Here is a 27,110-nt window from a genome sequence, read left to right as displayed (position 1 = left end):
GAACCTCTGTCTCAAATCTTCCCTTCTTTTTTTTTGGTGGGTTCTGGGGACTAAAACTCAGTTCCGTACACTTGAGCAACAAACACTTTACCAACTGGGCCATCTCCCAGGTCTGCATTTCTCATATATATTTAATGTGCTATTTATATTTCTGTGGGTCGTCAGTTTGTGAGTTATCCTGTTATTGTTCTGGGTTATTGCCCATGACTTAAAACAAGGGCCTCTGCATGCGTTAAAGGTATCAGCCCTTTAGACTATGAAAACATTTTCCCAGTTTTCATTCATCTTTATGTTTTATTCATATTTAATTTACCATGCCAAAAATGTAGTTAAATTGGTCACTTTTCCATTGAGAGATGACTTTAAATTCCTAGGTATTTTGGCTTCTTTTCATATTGCACTCTTAAATGATATATTTTTTCATTACATTTTCTTCAGAATATTTTATTATGAGGTATATTATGAAATGGCACTTAGAAAGTATAAAAGGTATTTTTTAAAAATGCATGCATGCCCATCACTTAGCTTAAATAAAACATTACTGACGAAGCTGAAACCTCCACCTGCCTCCTACTCTACCACATCCCATCACGACAGTGTAGGTATGGTGGCAGATGGCTTCATGGTGGCAGGTGGCTTCATGGTGGCAAGAACTACAGCTGGTTAAACAGGAATCAGAGAAAGGACAGACAATAGGCCTGCCTTTTCATGAGCCACTACTTCCAGCGAGGCCCCGCCTCCAAAGGTTCCATAATTTCCCTTAACATCAGCATCAGCTCGGCTTCAGCGCTCAACACATGAGCCTGTGGAGAGCCTTGCACATTCAAAAGACTTTAACGACCTGGGTATGTGTTCCTAAACGAGGTCTAGAATTGTCCAGTGTCTTCTCCTCTGCAGCTTACTTTGTCCTTCAATGTATTTGTAAGACTTTGTCCATACCAACGGATTAGTTCCAATTTATCACAATGGCCATTTGACAGTTACCCACGTGTCTTTCTGGAAGTGGACAATCGGATGTCCCTATTGTCTTTTGTTTATTTGAAACAAAGAGGCAAAGAAGTCCTTGTTTGGATCTTGAACAGTAGAGAGTTTCCCCGGCACAGAATTGAAAGTGTGGTTCCGTTCACTGCACATTATCCCAGCTCCTCTCATACTGTTTCCAGGGAGGCAGGGGCCCAGGAACTGTGCTTGAGAAGTCCCTTGCTTTTTAATCCCTAGTTGCCTTTAGAGTTGTGAAACTTTAATAGTTTCCCAATCTGAGATGGTGCAAAAGAGAACACTCTTCTGTTTGATTCACTTGAGGACAGTGGCTTTGAGAATTCTTCCTTTTGTTGTTTGTTGGGTTTTTTTTGTTTTTTTGTTTTGTTTTGTTTTCCTTCAGTGTTGGGGATTGAGCCCAGGGCTACATGCACACAGGTAAGCTTTCTACCTTTATAGATACAGACAGAGCATCATTCATGTGCTCATTAACAAGGTTTCTTTTGTATTTAAATGAATGGATTGTGTAGTTGGAGAGATGGCTGAGCAGTTACAAGCATGTACTGCTCTCCTAGAAGACTTGAGTTCAGTTTCCAGAAGCAGAATCAGGCAGCACACAACTACTTGTAACCCCAGCTGCAGGAGATCTGATGCCTTCTTCTGGCCCTCTGGGCACCTGCACTCACACAGCATACATACACATATACACGTAAATACAAAAGAATCTTAAAAACAACAACAAAAAACTTCTAAAGAAGATTTGCTTGTTGATCTCTTTTATCTATTTGGAAGCGGTTTCTTTTTTATTTTATTATATTTTAAATGTAACTTTTATAGGAATACTATTGTTTTAGTTTTGTGTATAAGCTGTGGACCGTATTTCAGGGGATATGTGATAGAGACCTAGAATGTTACATTCATTTTTTAATACTTGAAGTAGTGCTCAGATCTTCTCTTAATGGTGGACTGGTCTGAGTGTCTCTCTTCTAAAGAAACAGTGGTGGTATGCTTCTTCATAAATCAAATTAGGTCACAGAGTGGGTGTGGCTTCCTGCAGGTTTCCACTTTACTTATGGTGACTTGTCCAGGGGTAAACCAGCCACCATGTTGCAAGAACATCATCCAGAGAGCTCTGGAGAGAGGCTCACTCGGCCAGGAGCCAAGGCCAGCAGCAAGGGCGGAATTGAGACTTCCTGCCTACAGTCATGGAAGTGTGTTGCCTTAGATGCAAATCCTTGAACACCTCCCTGCCAATCTTCAGTCAACAGCTGAGAGGCAGCTTCAAGGGGAGACTTTGAACAAGATCCACCCAGCCAGTCTGCTTGTGAAATCCCAGTAGACCTGTGTGGAATAATAAACATTAGCTGTTCTAAGTAAGCATCATAGTATATTTCGCTCACTATAATAGAATATCATGAATGAAGGCACTCCTAGATAAATTTGTTTCTCATAGTCTAAAGCTTGGTATCGCAAGACTAGGGCACTGGTGTACAAGACCGTTGTGATCACACTTTCTGGTCCACGCACAGTGCCTTTCAACTGTGTCCTCTCATGGTGGTAGGGCCAGGCAGATCCTGAACCTCTTTTAGGAGGGACACTAACTCCATTCTTGAAGCCTCTATCAAGATGACCTAATCACCCCACTTCCGTACATATCGGGGTTACAAGTCAACAAACCAATTGTAGTTGGAAACAGTCTAAAAAAACCACTGAGTTCTGAGTTAGCAGACAAATGGGTAAAGAATCTAAAGTGATAGTTAATATCAAGTTTTGAGACATTTTGTCAAGCAGTAACCAATCATTAATACATATAACTGACTGGATTATGTTCTTGTATTTCGTATTTTGCCACTGATTTTATTTCTTAGGATTGCAATATTTTCTATACATACAATGAACATGAGTCTAGCCAAAATCACTTTATTATTTGATCAGTAACCTGGCAGGCAGTGTGGGGATGAATGAAATTCATAATTTTTTATTTATTTCACTGTTTATTTTTGTATTTTCATAAGCAGCTAAAAAATAATAACGTGGAGCTTCATCAGTTTCTTTGGGGATACTCCGGAGAAACTTTTCTAGATTCTTTTCTTGTCTTAAGCTGGGATTACAGGCCTGTGCAAGGACACTTAGCTGTTTTATTTTCTTGCTGAGTTCTCCTTCTGTTCCGATGTTTGTAAGAATGGCATTAAATTGGCATGGCTTGTGAAATCTAGGCTAAGTCGGAACTGTTCATAACCTTTGCTATTTGATAACTTTCATAATCAGTGTTAAACATGTGTCACAACAGAAATGAAACAGTTCTTGCTTGTTCCCCTTGTATCAGAACAGAATAAATAAAAGTGGGCCAATGTCTTTGTCATGGACAAATAGTAAATCTTTTAGTCTTTGTGGGCTACATGATCATGGTTCCAGTGCCCCAGCTCTGCTAGCGGAGTGGGACAGCAGCTGTAAAGAACACACAAATAAATAGCTAGCTATGCTCCAATACAATTGTATTTCTGAAGAGGAGAGGTGGACCGGGCGTTGTTTGTGGAGATTTGAAATAAAGCAGCCTTCATAGACTTTAACTTGCCATAGACTCCTGGGAATCTTGTTGGAAGTAGGTTTTCTTCAGTGGGTTTGAAGGAAGCCCCTTCTATGGTGGCATTTTATTTGTGCTGAAATGTGATTTTATTTGTATGTTAATAAATAAAGTTTGCCTGGAGAACAGAGGTCATATCGAGCCATAAGCAGAGTCAGGCGGTGGTGGCACATGCCCTTAATCCAATCACATGGCAGACAGAGTCTCTGTGTGGTCAAGGACACAGCCAAGCGTGGTGACACGAATCTTTAATCCCAGTACCAACCATAGAGACCTGAAGGTCTTTATAGACAGGCAGTGATGAGGAAGTCATGTGGTTGGGTTTAGAGCCAATGAGAAGGCAGAACAGAAAGGCAATAAAGAGACAAATCAGACAGGAAGAAATTTTTTCTCTGGGGAAGCTACTTCTGGTGGTAAGCTAAAGTTAGTCATGGCTATTGCTCTGATCTCTTTGACTATTTTCTCTGTATTTGGCTCTGTGTTTCTTATTTACTAAGACTGTTTAGAATTTCATCTACACTCTTCAGTTCTCACCAGCTCCTGGATGATGACTGACCATCTGCTGATCTCCAGTCACCCTGTCAGTATTAGAGTCAAGATGAATTGCAATCTTCCTTCTCCTCTGGTTGGTTGAGCGCGTTTGTGAACAAGGGTAGGTGTGGTTCTTTTACGTTCTTCTCAACTTCTTTGGTTATCTGTTCTTTAAATTTTTGATCTCTTCTGAGGCTGGTTTTAGGAAGTACAGTTTCATAGAAAAGTTTATATTTATCAGAGTGATTATTAAAGATTCTTCTTCATCTGTGGTGATTTCTCCATTCTTACTTTTTATGTTATGTGTTTCTACTGCACTTTGCTGAATTTTATCTACATTTTACTTTACTTTTTTTTTTTAAAGGTCCATTTCTTGAGAACATTTTTTTTTTATTTTTATCCTGTTGGGGTTTCTTTTTTTGTTTGTTTGTTTTTTGTTTTTTGAGACAGGGTTTCTCTGTGTAGCCCTGGCTGTCCTGGATCTCACTCTGTAGACCAGGCTGGCCTTGAACTCACAGAGATCCACCTGGCTCTGCCTCCTGAGTGCTGGGATTAAAGGTGTGTGCCATCTCCACCCGGCTCCTATTGGGATTTCTTAATGGTTTCTACTTTTGCCTTTATTCTCTTTTCTTTCAGGTTACATTTTATTCCTAATTTCTTGCATTTCACACTCACTTGATGACTTTTAATCTTTCTGTTTGCCAATCTAAAAAGTCTTTAAGATCCTGGATTTTTCCACTGGTTTGCTTTTATTATAGAACATAGAATCTGTGATTAATTATTACTATTTTTCCTATATAGGCATCTTTGACTTAAGGGTTATAAGAGAGTTTCTACTTCTCTTTATAATTTAGTTTTACCTTTATTGCTTGTTGATCTGAGAATGTTATCTACAATACCTTCTCTTGATCCACCCCTATCGATAGGTTTCTTCTAATTTCTGAAGGTTTTACTTCATGAATTTGAAAACTGGTGTTTGGTACCCTGAGTCACGAGTATTCTTCATTGTATGTTTTGTCTTCCATCATCTTGATGTGCCCTCTTTGACTCGCTTAAAGCTTTTTGAATCAGTCTGTGACCACTTCCTCCATCTCCATCTTTCCCAACTCTTTGTATCCATGACCAATCTTGACGATGCCTTTCTGTAAACCCAAGGCAGTCTGCCACCTGACAGAGTCCATGAAGGCCCTCCTCTTGGACAGACATTTGTTAACTTGGCTCTTGTTATGGTGGAACATTTATTGATGTCTCCTTCCTACTTTCTTACTCCAACAATTTCAGTTGTTTGAGACAATAGCACTGTTCTGTGTCTCATTTTCCCTTTTAATCTCATCCCAGAGGTGGTTCTTCCTCAAACCATACCTGGTCTCTAGATCTTAGCAGTTTGCTCATCAGCCTGGTCTGTTAGACCTTGTGAGTAGATAAAGGTCCAGCACAACTGAGACTCCACTTGACTTATTTCTGTGCCAGTGTTAGAACAGAGCATTGTAGCATTAATCTTAAAAGGTCTTATTAATAAAAACAAACCGGAAGCCAGGTACTGGGGTGAATGCTGGAAGATCAGAGAAACAGAACAAGCCACAGCTTCCTCACCTCGCCAATTCCTCAGCTGATCCTGTTTCTTCAAACTGGAAGCCTCCAAGTCCTCATCCAGAATGAATTTCAGCTGAACTGCTGCTAAAAGCCTAAAAGCTTAACCAGCTCTAGTTCCTAGTCCTCATGCCTTATATACCTTTCTGCTTACTGCTATCACTTCCTGGGATTAAAGGCGTGTGTCACATGCCTGGCTATTTCCAGTGTGACATTGAACTCACAGAGATCCAGATGGATCTCTGCCTTTGGAATGTTAGGATTAAAGGTGTGTGTGTGTGTGTGTGTGTGTGTGTGTGTGTGTGTGTGTGTGTGTGTGACCAATTTCTGGCCTCTATATCTAGTGTCTGTTCTGTTCCCTGACCTCAGATAAGTTTATTAGGGTGCATAATATATTGGGGAACACAATATCACCACAGAGCATTTTTTCTGGATAGGGTGGTATCTGCATGGTACAGCCTGAGCTCTCCATCACCCATGAATATGTTGTACTACCAGCTAATCTCTGGGACAGTCAAGGACAGTCAAGTCCGAAGTTCCAAGGTTATGGTCATTACCTTCCACTTTTTATATACATTACTGGAGCATCATAGTTCAGGAAAGCAGCCATTTCCAGGGACAAGCTAAGTCACAGGAATGTCTAAGTGACTATCCTCCTCTTAGTTCTTGCTAGAAGTCAGGTTTTTGCATCATAACACATGTGATTCCAGTGGTTGTTTCCTGTGGTTTCCAACAAAGTAATTCTACCGCAGTAAAGGCTTTCAGTGGGATCTGTAGGAGACTGTTTCAATGAACCTTGGTAAAAGGCCTTCATGGACCAGTGAGATGGCCCAGCAGGCAACAACATTTGCTGCCAAGTCTGATGACCCAAGTTGAATCCCTGGAAACCACGTGGTAGGAGGAAGGAAAGAATGGATTCTCAAAAGTTGTCCTGTGACCTCCACATACATACAATAAATGTGTACTCATACTCATACACAGGAGCATGAGCACACACAAATAATAATAAGCAACTAGAAGACTCAAAGTGAGAAATTCCCTCCTCAAAATAGTAAGTTTTACAACAACAAAAAATACTTAAAACATGGTGTATAGCTTGAATATATTTTTAATGTATCTCAGTTAATTCATTTTGTAATCTTAGGTGAATGATGTCATTATTATTATCATCACAGTATCTTTGTAGATTAGAAAACTCCAACTACAAGAAGTTGAATGAGAAGCATAAAGTGATATAAGTTGTACATGTGAAAGAACCACAGGCCTGTCTAACTCACATACCACACCATTATCTATGGCACCTACTATTGGTTTTCCCAGAAGTAAGCAGATTGTGTGTGCTTAATTGATTAGTAATCTTATGCTGAAATGATTCCATATCCTTATTAGTATGGGGGCTTACTCACTAGAGAACATTCTATGAATCTGAGTATCACCAGGAACAAATCAGTCATAGGACACAGCTTCTAGATAATAACTTTCCAAGTTTATTCTTGAATGTCTTTAGAAGTCTTCAGATGAATAAAAGCTCACTCAATCATGCTTAGAACAGCCTACAGCAATTGTTCTTTTGGGGGTCAAATATCAGATTTTCTGCATATCAGATATTTATATTATAATTCATAACAGTAGCATAATTACAGACGTGAAAATAATTTTATTGTTGGGAGGTCACCCCAACATGAAGAACTATATTAAAGGGTTGCAGCACTAGGAAGGTTGAGAACCACTGACCTATTGACTTAGCATTATTTAATCTACATCTTCTTCTAACTTGAGTGTTGAAAGTCTCCCAAAGGTTCAGGTGTTAGAGGCTTGGTTCCCAGGGTGGAATATTGGAAAGAGGTGATGTATTTAGGAGGCAAGCTCTTAAGAGAGGTCTTTAGGTCATTGGGTGTGTCTAGAAGGTGGTTTCGGTATTCCAGATCCTTCCTCTTCCTCTCTCCCCCTGGCTTTCCCCATCCCATGCTCCCACAGTGACTTGCTGCCTTGCCTTAGGATCAAAGTAATATGGCCAATCAAGTGTGTACAGGGACATCCAAAACCATGAACTAGAATAAACGTTTCTTCTTTATAAGTTAATTATCCCAAGTATTTCATTATAGTAATGAGGTGCTAACACTGAATCCCATAAAAGATGGTGAATTGGTTAGAATAAATCAGAATAGTTGCTATAACAAACACACCCCAGTCCCCAGTGATTCAAATGATAAAAGAGTGTCTTGCTTGTGTTAATTCATATTAGCTGCTGCTACTCTGGCAAATTTTCAGTTACTCATTGTGAGACTTGGACTCCTTTTCATTATGGCTACACTTCACTGGGTCCTTAAGTCTTCTTAAGGAAGTCTTAGTATTTTAGTATAGTAATTAGTATTTATATTAGCATTATAGTATTTATATCGATAAATTAGTATTTATAATAGTAATTATATTAGTATTTTAGTATAGTAGTTAGCATTTTCATTCATCAAAGAAAAATAAGGATATGGAAGACTTTTTTGTCAGTCTATTTTGGTTTCTGAGACAGTCTCAAACTCATTGTGTAGCCAAAGCTAACTTTGAATTCTTAGTGAACTTACCTCTACTTCCTGAGTACTAGGAGTATAGTGGAGAACTTCTGGGGCTTGTCTAGTAAGGTTTTTGTTTTAGTTTTATTTCTGTTACTGTGATAGAATTTCTTGGATTTAAAAAAAAAGTAACTTTGGGGAGAAAGAGTTTACTTAGCTTACAACTCCAAGTTATAATCCATCATAACTTGAAGCATGTAGTCATACCCACAGTCAAGATCAGAGAGAAAGCATGTGTGTGGCTACCTCTCAGCTCACATTTCCTACTCTTAATCAACCCAGGACCAAAACCTAGAAAAGGTACTGCCCACTTTTAGGTGGAATCTTTCCTTATCAATTAATATAATCAACACAATCCTCCACAGACATGCCCCAAGTCAACCTGATCTAAACAATTCCCCGTTGAGACTCACTTCCCAGGAGGATCTAGATTGTGTCAAGTTGGCAATTAAAACTAACCATCATGGGTTAGCTATCTTTTCTGACCATGTTTAATTGACTATGACTGATTCTCACAGGTCCCTACAAAGGAGGTTTCAAAATGTGGTTCAGGGCCCAAAACAAAAGTTAATACAGTCTGCAAAGACAGCAGTGTCTAGTTTGAGATCAGATCTCACTAGTTTTTTACTCTGAGTAAATAACAGCCTGTTTGGATGCTATTATGTTTTTTTCATCTAAGAGCTTCCCTAGAACAACCACTGATAGGCCCCTGTCTATACAACTGGATTCTTCTCTTCAACGCATGTGGTAGTTTTAAAGATAGATAGTATTTTCTTAGCTTCTCTTTCCCTCACTAGACGGCAGGTCATTCATCTCCCCTTGACTTTAAGGGCTGCTTTTAGTGATTAACCTTTGGTGAGGAGAGCAGAATGGAACGATGGGATGTTGTTTGCTATATATATATATAATGAAAAGACTATTGAGTCTTTGTGGGAAGCATTCTTCCCCTCTCTTTTTTTGATTCATTTGCTCTGAGAGGAGCCAGCTGTGATGTCAAGAGCCACCGTGAAGAAATGAGAGCCAGTTGCTACAGTGTGAAGACATCTAGGTAGCCAACAAGAAAGAGCTATGAAGTCTTCCAGGCAGTGTGGGTTAAGCTTGGAAGTGGACCTCCTCCTAGGTGAGTTTGTAGAAAATTGCAAGCCCATCCATCAACTTGACTTCAGTTTCAGGAGACATCTTGATCCCAAGTCAGCTAAGCCACTCCTTGATTTCAGAACCATAGAATCCATGAGATGCTAAAGCATTTACTATTTCAATCCTCCGGATTTGTAATCATTTAATACAGAGAAATAGATTACTGAGGTGAAGTATTTTCTCCTACGTGCTAACTCCTTTGCCATCATGTGGGTCTCTGGACTTTCCTCTAGGATCACATAAAGGTTAGTAAATTGTCCTAGGCTGTTTCTCAGCATGCCCCTCAGAGCTGGTATTTATTATTGGCTATGGGTTCCAGGATTGTGAGATCTGTCCCCGGGAGCATGTGGAAGTGCAGCAGCCAGATGCACATGGAGCATGTTTCTCTGCCTTCTGCATTTCTTAGAGGAGTGTGGTGCTGGCTTTCACCGTTAGGTAGGTATGTTCTCGGGGATGTCACTGAGCACTTATAGAGCAGCATTCTTTTCTACTTTATGCACCTATGCCCCCTGTGACACCATAAAACCTACTTCATCCAGCCCTTTAAAGTAAGCAATTAACAGAGGTAATAAATCCATCATGGTTTCACTTTATAGGTGGAAGGAAGCTGTCATTTCCCCCATTGTATCCTATGTGCAAACAATTTGTATTAGTTATCACATTTAGAGTATAGGCATCCATGCAAGGGTCCTATGCATTGTGCCTATTTTATATTAAAAGATGGTGTGATGATTTGAGTGATAAATACCCCACATAGGCATGGATAGTTGAACACTCGATCTCCAGTTTAATGGCACTGGTTGAGGATGTTTGGGTGGTACAACCTTGCTGGAGGAAATACGTCACTGGGGGTGGACTTTGAGATTAAAAGCCTCATCCTACTTCCAGTTTGCTCTCTCTGCTTTGTGTTTGAAGTAAAAGATGTAATCTCTAGGCTCCCTGCTCCTTCTGCCATGCCTGCTACTTGTGGCCATGCCTCCCACGGTGATGAACTCAGTCCTCTGTAACAGTAAGGCTGTAACAGCTACTTCTGTAACCGTAGGCAAACACTACTGTAGGTCACTTTTGGCCATGGCGTTTTATTAGAGCTACAGGAGAGGGACCACGATAGATGGGGAGAGGTGGAGAACTTGAGGTAGGCAGAATTTTATTGCAGGTTGGTGACCTCTGTTGCTAGAGAGTTTTCTCTTCGGGTCCCGCCAAGCCCCGGCAGTCGGACAGCCCACTTACAAAATAAACACACAGACACTTATATTATTTAAACTGTTTGGCCTAATGGCTCAGGCTTCTTGTTAACTGTTCTTATATCTTAAATTAACCCATTTCTATTAATCTATACTTTGCCACGTGGCTCGTGCCTTACCAGTACCTTACATCTTCCTTGTCATGGCAGCAGCTGGCAGTGTCTCTCTGACTCAGCCTTCCACTTCCCATAATTCTTCTCCTCCTTGTCCCACCTATACTTCCTCCTGCCTGGCTACTGGCCAATCAGTGTTTTATTTATTAACCAATCAGAGCAACACATTTGACATACAGAACATCCCACAGCAGACCCCAAACCCTAAGTTCTATTTTGAACTCTCCCGGATTTTGATGAGCTGTGAGGTTCCTTTACTCCTTGGCAAGAGAGGTGTTATATATTCCAGAAGAGAAATCCTCTTCTAATTAAAACTCAAGTGGTAATGTCTGTGGGGCAGAACACAGACTTCTGCAAACCCGTTGGAAGAGCTGAGACAACTTGAACTTGTTTTTTTTTTTCAATGCCTGCACACTCATCTTCTAAATGGTTGTTTATGAGTCTCTTAGTGCTTTTGCCTGAGAAGAGAATTCAGAGATAGTTTCCTCTTAGGTTACAAGCAGTATGTTGATTACTTGGCCTAAGTTTGTGACTGGAGGGTCATTCCTTCTTCAAGTCACATAGACCTGGGATATGCTCTTCATCCTGCAAGCTGCCTGAGGGGCTGATGTGCTGTCAGGAGAGTCAACTGGGGGCCTATATGGAAGCATACACTTCATTTCATTCCTTAGACTCATGATGCCTCAGGATGGCACTTTCCAAATGCTACCACTGCCTTTAGCTTAACCCAGTGTGGCTTGGTGTACATCCTCAGTTTCCCCTGGCATTAGGGGAGCATATAAACCCAAGTCAACAGGAAAGCATTCCACTGAGAGGTTTCCCAAGAGCTTTGCTTGGTAGGCTCAGGGCAGGGCTCACTGGATCCTCATTTTGAGATGCAAGACTGAATTTGATCAAACACCTCCCACTTAGGGACATGTTCATTCAACCTAATTCTAACCTTTCTCACCAGCTTTTCCTTTTTATTTTTTTAATATTTTAACCTTTATTGTCATGTTATGTATATGGGTGTTTTGCCTTCAAGTATGTCTGTGCACCACGTGTGTGTGTGTGTGTGTGTGTGTGTGTGTGTGTGTGTGTGTGTGTGTGTGTATGTGCAGTGACCACCAAGGCCAGAAAAAGGGCATCAGATCTCCTGGAACTAGAGTTATGGTTGGTTGTGAGCTGCCATGTGGGTGCTGGGAATTGAACTTGGTCCTCTGGAGGAGGTGCTATTAAATGATGAGCTGTCTCTCCAGTCCAGCTTTCCAGCTTCAATACTCATTTTCTTGTAGAACAGACTTAGAATAATTTTAAGCCTGAATAAACATAACCAACACATATTTAATGAAGTCCAGTAGGACTAGGTATGCTAGTAGTGATCTTTGGAGGAAGCAGTTATCGATTTAGACCTCCAGCTCTGCAAGCAGGATTGTCTACCAAGTGCAGAGGCTTTCCTTGTTCTAGACGAAATCAAGCTCCCAAATACTTAGCTCAGAAGAAGAATCCCAACATGGTTGTCTTGAAGGACCATTCTGTTGAAGTCAGAACAGAAGGTAAGTCCAAAGAAAGGGTGGGGTGCAGATGGGCTTCGGCTTTGAATGGGACGAACTGACCTGGGAAGCCATCAGCAGAGTCTACATCAGTGAGCAGCAATTCCCACGCACAGACTTCAACACAAGGTCTCCTGTTTAAGTAGCATCTTCTAGCCTTAAGGTTAGACCACAGATTGTGCCTGTCAACTCTCTCTCTCTCTCTCTCTCTCTCTCTCTCTCTCTCTCTCTCTCTCTCTCTCTCTGTGTGTGTGTGTGTGTGTGTGTGTGTGTGTGTACCTGCAGGCCTTGTTGTAACTCCGTGGACAACATTCAAGAAAAGCGTGCAAGGAGGAACGGCGGTGTGATTGGTGGCCTCAGATGACTACAGGGCTCAGTTGGGTGACAATGCTTTGTGTCGCTTCCCCGTCTCTTCTGTGATGATAGGTCAACCTAGAAACACATTCCTAAAGCGTCAGGAAACCTGCACACGCCCAAACCCACTAAGCAGAGAGGTGGTGAGGTCGTTAGAAATGACCTCACTGTACACTTTCACTCCTTCTAGTTGTAACTTGTCCTCACTCTGAGGTGTGTGTGCCAGGCTCAGGTTGTCTCCTCTGCTACGTTTGCCTTGTGGCAGATATAAAAACAGGCTCCTCAGCCCTGCCTTCAGGAGAATCTCGGAAAGATGTGCAGCTTGGCTAACGCTCCCCGAGTGCTGTCCTTTTGAATCTGGAGCTGAGCCTGTGCTCTCTTAGGGCATTCCAAAGCAGTGGCTGACTGAGGTCATGAAGCTGGCTCTTCCTACCCAGAGCAGGGCTCTTAGAAGGCCTGTGCTGAGCTCCCTATTACACAGCTCTCTGCCGGACTGTTCCTTCAATTCCAACTCCAGGACTCCGGAACTCTACAGTGTCCGGCTCAATAAACTAGCTCTAGCAGGGAAAGGGATGTGACTACCTAAAGAAGGTAGCCTTTAAGAAATACTGGTGTTAGCCGGGTGGTGGTGGCGCACGCCTTTAATCCCAGCACTCGGGAGGCAGAGCTTCAGGACCCTTGAGAGACATCCTACATTTCCTGGGAAAAAAATGACATTGGAGGGCAAAGGCCAAAATATTGGTCCTCTTGGACCCCAAGTGTGCTTACCGAACAGCCAGAAGGTCAGTTACACCTGAATTGAACAATGAGTTATGCTTAAAATTTTAGGTATTGTATAACACTTTGATAAAGCTGGACAGAAACAGATTTTTAATAAACCTCACTTACAACTCAGTTTCTTAGTTGGAAGTCAGATACTCAGAAACTATAAACAAGAATTTCTGAAACAAAACTGAAGCCATAGGCCTAAATTATGTTTAAAAATCTTTAGGTTCTGAGAATAGCAGAACCTAGAGCAGTGATTTTCAACCTGTAGGTTATGACCCCTTTGGGGGTCAAGCGACCCTTTCACAGGGGTTACCTAAGACTATTGCAAAATGCAAATATTTACATTATGATTCACAACAATAGCAAAATTACAGTCATGAAGTAGCAAGGAGATAATTTTGTGGTTGGGGGGGGGGGGGGGTGTCACCATAACATGAGAAACTATTTTAAAGGGTTACAGCATTAGGAAGGTTGGGAACCACTGGCCTAGAGGATCATCTCCCAGATGAGGTCAATTGTCCATGACGGTGAAGTTCCACCATGGAGCAGAAGCCATCAGGCCCTGAGAGCCACTTTATCTTTCAAGCAATAGGGATTTTTAAAAGCACTCAATAGAATCAACGATGAGGCAATGATTTACCAACCAATCAGTTGACTGAAGCTATTTATCTGACTGTTCGTTGTTGTTTTAAACCTTTAACTACACTACAAACTACAATGGATTTGGACTTACTTGGCAGTTTTAATTAATGTGACCATTTATATATATATACCACTTTGTACCATAGGAACAATATAAAATACAAGCATAAAATATATGGCACATAATATATATGTGCATATCCATATACTATTTACTATATATAAATATACATAATATGGGAATATTTTTACACTGTTCACATATATAACTATATACAAAGAGACTTTGAAAAAATCAAAGATTTTGTATTGCTTTTCAGTTTTATATTAGACTGTTGGGCAGACCACATAATAACAGCATTAGCAATCCTTAACACAAAAATCAGTATTTTTAGATATGATTTTTAATATAAAGTAGGAGACCTTTGATCTTAAAGACATTGAGTCTGACCCAATTATTGGTGAGGCTTTAAGTTGGGTGAGCAGAAATCAGCATCTTGGATTTTAAATGGCATCTTTAAGTTAAATTGTACAAGATAATCCTGGAAAGCCAATCTTTGAATGATGAGCACACAGCAATTGTTTTTGCCTCTTAGTGTTATAGCCTTAAGTTAAATTTTACCTTAGAAATGTAAGGTATTAGTTACTAGTATTATCTTAATACTCATTCTTAACTACATGTAGAGTAAGTTTACTAGATTTTGAATTTTACTGTTTATTGGTATTTCATAGACTGTAACTCTCAACATGAACTGGAAACTTAACAGAGATATCTGACAAACACATATATCTCTCATCTTACATGTAGTACAGCTATTTATAAAAACCTTGTACTTAACATTTGCATACTAAGAATATTCCTGCAAAAGAAATAAGACATAGCAATTAGTCCAACAAGGACTTACTATATATTACACAGAGGCATACCAACTAACATCAAACACCTTTATGTCCTATTATTTTTGCTACTCATGAATGCTACACATGAGCTAATTAAAAATTAAATTAAAAAGTAATAATTTTAAGAATATGCTTGGGAAAGAAATCATCATTAAATCTCTGTGTCCAATGTCAAATCTTATAATCTAGTAAGATTTTTATCTTATTACTCGAGTGAATTTTGTTTTATATAAACAAATAGCATTTACGATTTTTATGAAGCATTTAATAGATCCACAAATCCCATTTTCATATGTCTTAAGAAGGTAAATGGATCTCTGTTTCTAAGTATATACTTAGAAGGCTTTTAAATGTATTACCAAAGCATTTCTATTTGCATATCTTCTCACACACATTTAAAGTAGGCAATCAAATATTAAATTTTTTTTAAATGTTGAAGTGCAGAATAAATGAATGAAAGAAAATAGTCAAAATGGGCTCAGGTTTGTTTCTCAGTTATTTTGGGAAATTCTAGGGGCAGCTGAATTTCATTCCATGCTATCCCAACATAGAATGGCATACAAGCAATTACATGAAAATACACATTGTCATGGATATTTTTGTTGTCCACTTGACTATATCTGGAATGAACTAAAACCCAGGCAGCTGGGTATGCTGTGAGGGTTTTTTTCCTTAGTTAAATCTTTTGAAGTAGGAAGATTCACTTATAACCCAGGTCTTTTGAGGTAGGAAGATACAAGTTTGATCAAATCTTTTGAGGTGGAAGGATCCTCTTTAAATCTGGGCCACACTTATAGCTGACAGGTTATATAACCGACATGGGAGAAGGAAGCTTGCTCTCTTTACCTGCTTGCCCTCAGTATTGCTAAGAAGCTCATTCCTTCACTGACATTAGAGCCCACTTCTTCAGGATTCCAGAATATACTGAAGACCAGCTGAGACATCCCACCTCATGGGATGAACAACTACTAGATTCTTTGACTTTCTATCAGTAGACAGCCATATTGGACTAGCAAGATCACAGCCTGTAAGCCATTTGAATAAATGCTCTTTGTATATACACACATATACATGCATATATACATTCTATAAGTTCTGTTCCACACACAATGCAGTTATATCCATGAGGAAATAATTCCATCTCCAATTATCTTCAGAGGGAATGACATTAGTTCTTGGGGGATCTGTAGAGCTGAAATTGGTTTGTCAGTCTGCCTTGAGTAGCTTCAGCACCATAAGGTGGTTATGTCAGGAGTGGGTTCTTCAGGTCTCTGTTGTTTAACGTAAAGAAGACAGTGTTCAGCAGTCAAGTCTGTGGGGACTAAGGGTTCTTCCTCTGTTACTGAAAGTTCCTGAGCTAACATAGTAATTTGAGTTAGGAAGTTTTAGGAAAAGTCTTTTGCAGGAAAAAGTGAAAGAAAAATGAAAAAGAGCAGTAGGCTTAATCTGAGGAGAAGTTTCACCCATTTGAGAAGGGAGTACAGAGAAGACAGGAATCTGCCATGGATTGGGGGCCTCAAACCCCAGTTTTTGGAAGCCCAGATAAGACTTGAGAGGATCAAAATAGGAAACACACAGAGACGTAACTGGTGGTGGTAGTTGACCCAGTGCTTTCTGGAGAAGATCTCTCTCTCTCTCTCTCTCTCTCTCTCTCTCTCTCTCTCTCTCTCTCTCTCCTCATCTATCTATCTATCTATCTATCTATCTATCTATCTATCTATCTATCTATCTATCAATATCTATGTATCTATGTATCTATGTATCTATGTATCTATGTATCTATGTATCTATGTATCTATGTATCTATCTATCTATCTATCTATCTATCTATCTATGTATCTATCATCTATCTATCTATTAGGATCCATGGTTGAAAAAGAACATGGACACTAATTGTTTTTGAGGGTTGAGGCATTTTTCTTCGGGAGAGTGCTGTAGACAAGGGGTACAAGGAACTGTGATTCCTGGTGTGTCCTATAGGGTTTAGAGTTCTCTGTATTTTTTTTATACTCATCTATCCTGATAGACAGCCATGAAGGACTGTACATAGGAACATTAGATCATTTCCCTTGATGTTTACAAAATAGGTTCCCATGTGGGATAGTATTAGAGTTTAAAATTTTTATTTCTACCAAAATTTTTCCTCTCCTAGCTTGTAGTGAAGCCAACTAATATTCAAATAAAATATTAGCCTCTTTTTCTTTAGATTCTCAAGTTCAGGCTTACAGCAACTGTTTTTTGAAATTGTATCGTTTGAGAATTTCATACATGCATATAATATGATTTCAAATCTATCCCCACACCTTCCCTTCCAATCCCTCCTATATTGCCCCATTCCTTTTCCCTTTCAAAATCATATACACTTCTTAAAACAAAACCACCAGGTCCAGTCAGTGTTGGCCATTTATGCATGGGCATAGGACCAACCACTGGATCTTGGGCAACCTATCAGGGGATGTATTGTTTCCTTAAGGTCTAACACTCAAGAGAATGTCTTATACCATGAATCATCTCTGTGTCTAATGGGATGTAATTGTCTACAGGAAAATGAAGAGCAAAGAACTGAAAATAGTTGAATACAGTAATCCTGAGAAAAGAAAGAACCATTGTTTTAGCTTGATGTGAATCTTTTATTTTTCAGAGAGAGTCTACCCTTTAGGCAGAGAAACAGGACATCACTCAATCTAGCTTTCCTGTTTCTGTGATCCCGGTAGGTGTCTCAGAATGCAAAGAGAAAAAAGGAAAAATCAGGAAATGACTGGGATGTATGGATGAAGGCTAGTGTCACAGTAAGATCTAGGGCTATAGTGAGACTCTGGGGATTCAGCAGCATCAGGAAACTTAGGCAGTTGTGTGAGTATACTAGTTTCTTTTATTTTAATGTGTTAAAATGTCCTAATAAGAAGCAGCTTAGAGGAGAAAGGAATTTATTTTGGTTTACAGTTCCAAGGAGATGAAACCCACCATGGCAGCAAAGACATGTCAGCAGGATCAGGGGGAATATTCTGAAAGCCGGGAAGCAGGGAGATTACATTCTTTCTTACAAGAAGCAGACAGAAAGAAAGGAAGTGGGGCCAGGCTAGAAAACCAAGAGTCCTGCCGCTGTTCACATACTTCCTCAAGCAAGGCTCCACCTCCTAAAAGTCCCATAATCTTCCCAATCAGTGCCACTACCTGAAGACCAAATGTTGAAACACATGAATTATGGAGGACACTTCTTATTCAAATCACCAGAGTGAGCATAGCCATTTTGGCTAGTCACATGATGGCTTCTATCTTGGCTAGTGATGTCATCATCCACATCTTGGTTAGTGGTACCAAGGTTACCATTTTGGCTATTCATGTGCTTCTTGTCATTTTGGCTAGTTACACATTTTTCTGTCTCAGGAGATGGCAACTACTATGTAACATGGTCCTAGCTACCATCAGAGCGTAAGTCCCCATGGGATCCATGCACCTCATAGATAAAATGAATGCAATCATTCCTTTGTAAGAAAATGGGCAGCTGATTTAGGTTAGCATAAATATAGCAGGAGATGTTACATGTGTGACCAGGTAAAATGGTCTGAGGCATGTAGGCATGAAATAACAAAACAAGGAGACAGAAAGTAGTAAGGAAGTTCATGGCCCCAATCCAAAAGATTGGATTCCATATGTCATACCACCCATGGTAACCAGGGACACCAAACTTCTATCTGGATCTCATTTTGATCTTCTGTGGCTGATAGGTCTAAGGCCCTAGATGTGGTCCTTCCTGTAGCCTCTGAGGAATTTCTTTAGTAGTTCTTTGTAGTTACCATAGATTGTGAGGAAAGTCAGAGTTCCCTTTCGTGTGTTCACAGCCTTGTTAGTAGGGGAATTTAGAAACTGACCTGGAAAACTCAAGGACAATATTATTAGAATTTAGGAGACAAATAAAGTAGGCAGTCTGTAAATCTCCTTCACAACTGCCCAGAACAGGGAGCTCAAGGAGAGAGAGAAAGCCACGCCTTTTGCAATGGAGGTTAGCAGGCAGCAGCATGTTGGAAGGTGGCTGGGGTGAGGGGCGGTGTTTCAAATGAGCAAGAAAGTATCCTCAGGCTTCTGTCAGTATCTGAAAGAAAAAACGGAGAGAAGAGGAGGAAAGGGGGAAACATTTTTCAGAATGTGGCTCATAATAACAGGCCGGCCACATGGCAGAGGCCCCGCCGTGCCAGCTGATGGAAGTTCCGCAAGCAGGAGTGTCTCCTGCAAGGAAAACATTAGCTCATTAAGAGGGTCCTCAGTCCTCCCTCTCCTCAGCAAGTCTTCAGGTGGCTCTGGGTTTCCTCCACACATGGACTCCTATCCAGGTAATTGATAGGTCCAGCTGTATTAACCATTAAAAGGGAAACAGAAAGAAACACGTAATGATTTGGGTCACCACACAGGGCCAGAGATTCACTCTTTGGACAGAAAGGAAATAGCTTTGCCTTGAGGATGTAGCTTTGCCTTAAAGGGCCTCAAGGAAGCCCAGACTCCTTCATCTTTTCCTGTGTCTCCACTCCCCCCCGCCCTCCAAAGGGTTTCTCTGTGTAGTTTTGGTGCCTGTCCTAGATCTCGCTCTGTAGACCAGGCTAGCCTCTCGAACTCACAGAGATCTGCCTGGCTCTGCCTCCCCAGTGTTGGGATTAAGGTGTGTGCCATCACCACCCAACCTCCTATGGTAATATAAACTCTAAAAAGGGGGTGGAGTCCAAAGCCTTAGCCTCTAAAGCCAGTGTAAAGAGAACAAAGGGAACCATTTCAGATTCAAGACAAAACATTCTACCCATTCTCTCAAAGTCTCATGCCCATCTCATATGAAAAACAAAAACAAACCTGCATCTAACCAAACTTCAAAAATCCCCATGGTCTTAACAGTTCCAACACTCTTCAAGAGTCCAAAGTTGAAAGTCTGTTCTGAAACTGACAAACTGAGTCCCTGTGAAATATAAATCAGAGTTATATACTTCCCTTATTCAATGGCAAAGAGTAAACGTTCCCATTCCAAAAGGAAAGAACAAGAAGATAGCAAGAGAAAATTAGAAAAAAGTCAAGATAGTAACGAGCAGGACAAACAAAAATTCCTGGAGTTCTGTGTCCAACATCTGGGATACATGGCAGCACCAGCTGAATCTGAATGGGCCTGTGCAGCCCTGCCCCTATGGTCTTGCCATCTGTAGCACACAAGGTCTCTCTTTAGGCCAGCTCCATTCCTTGCCTGTCTGTTGGCTCAGCAGATGTTCCACTTTGCTGGCCTCTCCAACATCCTGATAGCCAGCATAACTCAGGCCTCATTGTCAAAAGCTCACGCATTGTCCTGACAGTACCTTTGTCTCTCCAAAGGAAGTCCAACCCTGCCACACACTCCCTGGCTTCCTAGACCTTCCTCACAAATCTGGGAACAAGCTCCCATGATTCCCAAACTCCTGTACTCATCTTACCTTAGTATTCAACACCATGTGGATACCATCGGATTCCGTTCTGAGTTCTTTGGGCTATGGATGCAGAAGCTTATGACTACCTGGGTAGGGTGACTAAGCTGGGTAGAGAGCTCCCTAGGTGGCCTTGTTCAATAAGCAGGGCAAGCCTCATGCTCCCTCTTTCTAGTGTGCTTTCAGTTTTAGCCCAAATTCTCCCCACAAACCAGTTTCAAAGGCCTAAGCATCATGCAGTCAGATTTAGTCAAAGCAATGACGACACTTCTCTGGAACCAATTTTGTGTATTAATTATTTTTGCATTGGTATGACCAAATACATGATAGAAACAACTTACAGGGGGAATTCTCCAGTTTCAGAGCATCCCAGTCCATTACACAGGGCAAAGACAGCAGAGTCCATGGAGGGGGAAACATGTGGTAGAGGTTCCTTACATTATGGTGGGTCAGCAAGGGGAGAATGAACCCCAAAGTGGGGGATGAACTGTGGTTTACAAAGGCTCATTCATAGTGACCTACTTCTACCAACTGGGTTCTGCTTTCTTAATGCTGTGTAGCTTACCAAAAAAGAAACATCAGCTAGAGAATAAGACTTCAAATGTGAGCCTCCACAGGACATTCAAATTCAAAAAACAAGAATGGTAGTCCAACTTTTGTATATTTCTATCTAGAGAGCATATTGCAATTTTTTTGCATCTTCTTAGGAAGTTTTCTGAAGTCAGGGGTGATAACTTACTCATATATGTCTCTGATAGCTTTGTGAATGAATAAAGCTTAGAAGGGGGACTTAGTAGATGAATGAATATATGAATGAGTAAATGGGTGAGTGAATGAATGGGAAATAAGTGAAGTCAGAAACAAAAAGATGCTTCTCAAATGCTTTGAAGTGGGTCTGCTATGGGAGTGTCTACCTATCCCTGTTGCAGCTCTTCGCTGCTCAGAACTTGGACGTTTCTGGATTATATTCCTATATATGTTGCTCCTTTCTAAATGGGAAGTCAGAATTGGTATGCGGGGAAAGGCCATATTGATTCTGAAATAAGAGGAGGATACACATGTGCGAATGTTAAGAAGATAAATAGGAATGATGAACATGTACTCAGTCAAGAATACAATCCAAATACAACATACAGTTTTGGGGTCATCTGAAAGCAGTAATGGTTAGAGTCATTAGAAAGCATGAGGGTGCTGAGCCGGAAATATAAAATCAAAGCTCAGGATGGAACTTTGGGGAACATTTGAGAGAATAACAATTAGTTGAAGGTGGTCAGTGAAAAAGTTGGAACGTCCTTCATCTAGAAGCCATGGATAAGATACTTGAGGTGAGGAATAATTAATGGGGTCCAATGCTAGGAGGAAGTAGGGTGAAATGAGGGCCAGAAGAAAGTGGCTGGACTTGAAGCTTAGGTGATGCTAGGTGGCTTGGGGTCATTGTGTGAATGTGTGGGTAATGAAAAAGTGAGGCAAGCAAATGAAGAACTTGAAAAAAAAAACATATCACCTACAGAAGACAAGACCTGCACATTTACATAGACCAGAAAGGAGAAACCTGAGCTGAGAAGGAGTGAGGGGACTGGACAGTTAAAGAGTTAGAGACCCTAGTACAGCCAGGTCTCATAGACAGTGGAAAGGGCTCAACTGCCCAAGATGGAGGAGAGGAAAGACTCTTCAGCAAGTCAGAGGGTGGAGGATATGGAGACCACTTCAGCCTGTGGAGAATTAGCCTCACGATGGCAGAACAGAACATCTCATTGCCAGCTAAGTGTAGACTTTCAGCCATGCTCTCTTGCTCACAGTCTCCAATTCAGATCCATTCTTATGGAAGAGAAAGAGTTATAAAACTATTAAGACTATTGTCCAAAAAACTATCAAGGCAGCATTTTTTGTTCATCAATTCAGATTTAAAATTTAATTTCATGGTAGAATGAGCCCCCACACAGTTCTATCTATTAAGGTCACCCACTCGGAGTTCACGAGCTCACTCTGGGCATTGAGGGTTGTAAAGCTCTTTAGGAGATAAGAACCATGCTTTCCTCTTTCTCGGTAGTCACAGTTTTCATGTGACTCCAGACTCGCTGACATACCTGGTAAGGTTTAGCACCCCACCCAGTGGTCCTGTCAATGCTTCCTGACCAACCATCTTAACCAGAAAAACACAAACATTGTACAAAGGCCTCTCCAAGCTTTGAAGCCAGGAGAGGGGAAAGGGAAGAATTGAGGCTGCCTTTGTTTCAGAAAGAGGCACATGTACTTTGTTTGAATTCTTGGCTTAGTTCTTCACTTCTTTCCCTAAAATCACCATTTCCTCTTTGTGCTACTCAGAACACAATGGCCAGAACCCACTCAACTTTTATAGTACTTATTATTATTGCAGTAATGGATGGTTAATTGGTTACATTCTTTTCTGTCTTCTACCCAACATGAGTCTAGAATTTTCCTTGAGGGCAGTGTAGTAATTAGGAGGTTGAATTGTAATTGACCTGAAAATGCATTCACATCTGAAGTTAAATGAATATGGGCACATACATACACAAATGATACCAATGTACATATTATGTTACATATCTATACCACACACATATAAAATGTCACAGATATTTACTAGTCTTTGTGGCATGTATATATTTATAATATTTATATAAGAATGGTCATGCAGAAGCTGTCTACTCACCCCTTTCAAAGCGTACCTGTAATTCAGTTATCTAAAATTCAGCACTTGCAGAGACTTGACTTGGGTTAGCAACGAGACTAAACAGAGTAGGAGGGAAATCAGATCTGGGAGAGTTCTAAAACCATCTATCAATGCAAACTAGGGAGTTACTGAGAACTGACCATCATCCCCTTCTCCTGCTGAACCTGAACTCCCGCTGGGTAGCTGGCCTTTCTTCACTTCTGCGACAGCACAGGGAGGGTGTGTGTGTGTGTGTGTGTGTGTGTGTGTGTGTGTCTGTCTGTCTGTCTGTCTGTCTGTCTGTGTAGTGTGTGTTTCTGTGTGTGTGTGTGTGTGTGGTATGTGTGTCTATGTCTATCTGTGTGTGTCTGTGTGTCTGTGTGAGTGTGTCTGTGTGGTGTGTTCACAAGAGTGCACACTAGTAGAGATCAGAAGCTGATATCAGGCATCTCTCATCAATTGCCCCCCACCTTCAGTTTATTCATTTACAGTGCTGGGAACTGAACTTGGGGCCTCACACAGGCTAGTCAAGCACTCTACGGCCAAACTGTATTCCCAGATCCACCTTTTATTTTTTTTTGAGACAAGAGTCTCTTATTGAACCTGAAGCTTCTTGATCCAGCTAGGCAGCTGGCCCATGTTCAAGGCTCTACCTGTCTCTGATTCCCCCATCATTGCGTTACACAGGGATGGGCCGCCATACCTGTTTGCTTGTTAGGTAGTTTTAAACGTGGGTTCTAGAGGTCCACACTTGGGTCCTCACCCTTGCACAACAGGCACCTCACCAGCTAAGCCATCTCCCCAGCCTTACAGCAGAATTCTTCCTGTTTTTTAAACTAATTTGAAAAAGGAGAAAAAACTAATTCTGATGTTTTTGTTATACATACAGCTTTGAGTCCCACTTCCCCAGGCCAGAACATTTATATTTTTCTTCATATATTGTAGGTATATGGATACAGTGAAGTGTAGAAGAACGGTCTTGTTGAATAAGAAGCACAGAGCTGGATGTAAACATAACCACATGACCTCCTCGTCACTGCCTGTCTGTACAGACCTCCAGGTCTTCTATGGTTGGTATTGAGATTAAAGGCGTGTGTCTCCATGCTGGCTGTATTCTTGAACACACAGAGATCCACCTGGCTCTGCCTCTTGAGAGCTGGAATTAAAGGTACACGCCACCAATGCCTGGCTTCTGCTATGGCTTGCTATTAGCTCTGACCCCCAGGCAACTTTATTTATTAACATACAAATAAAATCACATTTCAGTACAATTAAAATATCAATAGTGAAGATACAGCAAAATTATAGGGTTAGAATGGTGGCGATATGGTAGTGATTCTGCAATGTCGTTTAGCCATGTGAAATCTTACCTATTTATTCAGTTAGACAACAGGGATTGGAGACCCTGGTGACGAGAGAGAAGTAAGGACAAATACAGCCTGTCCTCTGCCCACCATATTGGAGATTGCCCTGCACACAGAAATCTGTAATGTCGAGAGGTAAATGCTCACACAGTGTACACATGGCCCAGTGGGAACATGGAGGCAAAGTGTGCACCTGAAGAGGAACCAGAGGGAAGAAACTTTCAGCAGAAGTGGGTGATGGGCTCAGGATGAAACTGCAGAGCTGGAGAACTATGCTTACAAAGGAGCAGAAGCAGGACGTGTTTGGGGAGTTACCAGTGTTTCGGTTATGAGGGAGAGAGATTAAAACAATAAGAAAGCGAGAGGGGGCTAGTTATGAGTGTTCAAGATATTTCAAACCCAGAGTCTAAAATTCCTTTTTCTTATCGGCTACAAATAAGACATTAAGTGCTGAAATCCCTTTTGTGGCAAAGAAAAGAATTAAGTGTCGGCGACAAGAGTAGGTGACTGGGAAATGTTGGACTCTTTGGCTGCAGCTCTCTGCTTTTCTTGAAAGAAATATGTCTTGTTTGGATGGCTGGGTGTTGTGGTTTAACTCGGCAAGCCAAAAATCTGATGAGGGAAATGAAAGTCATGTTTGGAGGACTTCTGATTGAGCCAAGAGTGAGAAGACATTTGTCCTGAGTAGTTTACCACATCCCCAAAGAGAGCACACAATTTCTTCCTGTGAGGTGCCATAAGAAAGAGAACCTTTTTACTTAGGAAGGAAAATTTGATTTCAAGAGTTTGAACATCAACGGATTCATTCCAACCATATTTTGATGAGGTAAGTATGCCCAAATGAGAAACACATGGATCCATTTCCCTGAAGATCCGTACAGATTTCCAATTAGGGAACAAGGAGCTAGAGGCAAATCATGCCTTGGACTTAATCCAAATGTAAATGTTTGAGAAATTGTTTGGCATTTCCATGAGTCTGTGTGGAAATCCAGTTATGGAACTCTGTTATATGTTCTGGGAAGTTCTCCCAGAATCGGGGTCTTTTGTGTGTTTGCATTTATGTGTGCATTTTTGTATGTGTGTTCAGGTGTGCTGCATGCCTGTGAAAATCAGAAGAAAACCTCAAGTTTTTTCCCTCAGACATTTTTTCCTTTTCTTCTTTTTTCTTAAAGACAGAATCTCACTGGCCTCAAACTAGCTAAGAAGAACAGGCTGGCTGGCCCATGGGCCCTGGAGATCCATCCACCTCTGCCTCACCAGCACTGGAAATTCAAGTACATACCACCATGCCTATTTTTTTGTTTGTTTGCTTGTATTTTAACACGGGGTTGAACTCAGGTCCTCAGGCTTCCAAGGCAAACACTTCGCCATCAGAGCCATCAACCCATCTGGAAGCTGACCCTTTTGTGAACAGCCAATTGTGGAAAAGCAGTCCACACAGGGTCAGGGAAACTTACAATGTCGAATACACAATGACCTCACACAGATCATTAAAAATGTCAGCATCCTAGACAAAGTCCCAAAGACTCTCTGAAAATCTTCTTTTCTTCCCTGTGACAACCCACAATCACAAGTATGTGAGTCAGGTCTCCCTAGGTTATGCTGCTCCAGGGGTTAGAGGTTTGTAAGAACAAAAGGTTTATTTCTTATTTGTAATTTATTACATTGGCTGTGGGGAGTCTGAAGTCTTCTCCACATAGGTAGGATACAGGGAAGAACAAAAGCCCCTACACAGGCCACTTCATCCTTGAAGCAAAGGGAAAGAAATCACTCATAAAAATCACACATTGCTTCTCCCAACCTCTGCCTACAAGTAGTATAAGCAACATCTATTTGTAGTTGATTGGTCAAAGAAAGTCACGCGTCTAAGTCTGGCATTAGAGAAGAAAGTAATTCCCCCAGGGAGTGAGTTGCATCACAGGGCTGTCCTACAGGATAGTTCTATATAAATAAAGATCCTATCTTTTGTTTATCACATAGTAAGTGTTGGAATTTAGTAGGTATTGACTGGATGGATAACAAGTACATTTTCTGCTCTTCTTTTTGAAAAGTAGGCCTGTTGATATTAGTTCTTTATAGGGATTCTAAAGAGATTAAATATTAATTAGCTCAGTTTAATCATTGCATATTGTATTAAGATCATAATACCACATTGATCTTATAAATATATGCAAACATAATTTCTCAATTGAATAAAACAAAACAAGGTCAAATGACACAGGGAGCTTTTCCCCCTAGGTAGGTCAGGCGGCTCTTGGATGACCTTGAACTTCTGATGTTCTTGCCTTCATCTACAAAGTGCTGGGATTACAAAGGTGGCTCACCATACCCCGCTTCTTTCCTTAGTGTTATGGCAGGAGACTGAAAGTTTCGCAGCAATCATGATGTGGGCACTCTTCTGGGCTGCTCAGAAAAGCTCACACCCTCGCAGCAATGCCCCAGGCTCCTCCCTAGCTTCCAGTCCTCTCCCTGCTGTCTTCACTCTCCAGGAGCTCCCTCACCAGCCTGATCTCTTCCTCCATGTTCTCCCGAGGTGAACTTGTTCTGGGATATCCAGTTGCATAGATCCAGGGTGACTTATCAAGGCTCCAACCTTCTCTGTTAGTAGGACAAGGATATTCTTTGCCTACAGTCTTTAGATACCTCAGTTGCAGACAATAATGCAACTGTGTTACTTGAAAATACCTCTCTGGGAGC

At 41.0% G+C, this 27,110-nt stretch overlaps 1 long non-coding RNA gene across 2 annotated transcripts in view; it reads left to right on the top strand.

Annotated features, from left to right (window-relative positions):
• Nucleotides 1–25,930, top strand: part of LOC128122099 (uncharacterized) — a 45,513-nt gene extending 19,583 nt beyond the window's left edge. Inside the window, exons 3-4 of one of the 2 annotated variants that reach the window (XR_008222332.1) lie at nucleotides 23,995–24,217; nucleotides 25,586–25,930. This is a non-coding gene — a long non-coding RNA (uncharacterized LOC128122099). The remainder of the gene's footprint in view (nucleotides 1–23,994; nucleotides 24,218–25,585) is intronic. The other variant, XR_008222331.1, reaches the window with a different exon arrangement.
• Nucleotides 25,931–27,110: the final 1,180 nt, after the last annotated feature.

The sequence above is a fragment of the Peromyscus californicus genome, unplaced genomic scaffold (genome assembly GCF_007827085.1).
Source record: "Peromyscus californicus insignis strain IS unplaced genomic scaffold, ASM782708v3 Scaffold_11__1_contigs__length_118956290, whole genome shotgun sequence".
Classification (NCBI taxonomy): Eukaryota; Metazoa; Chordata; class Mammalia; order Rodentia; family Cricetidae; genus Peromyscus; species Peromyscus californicus.
This window is presented reverse-complemented; position numbering and strand designations above follow the sequence as displayed.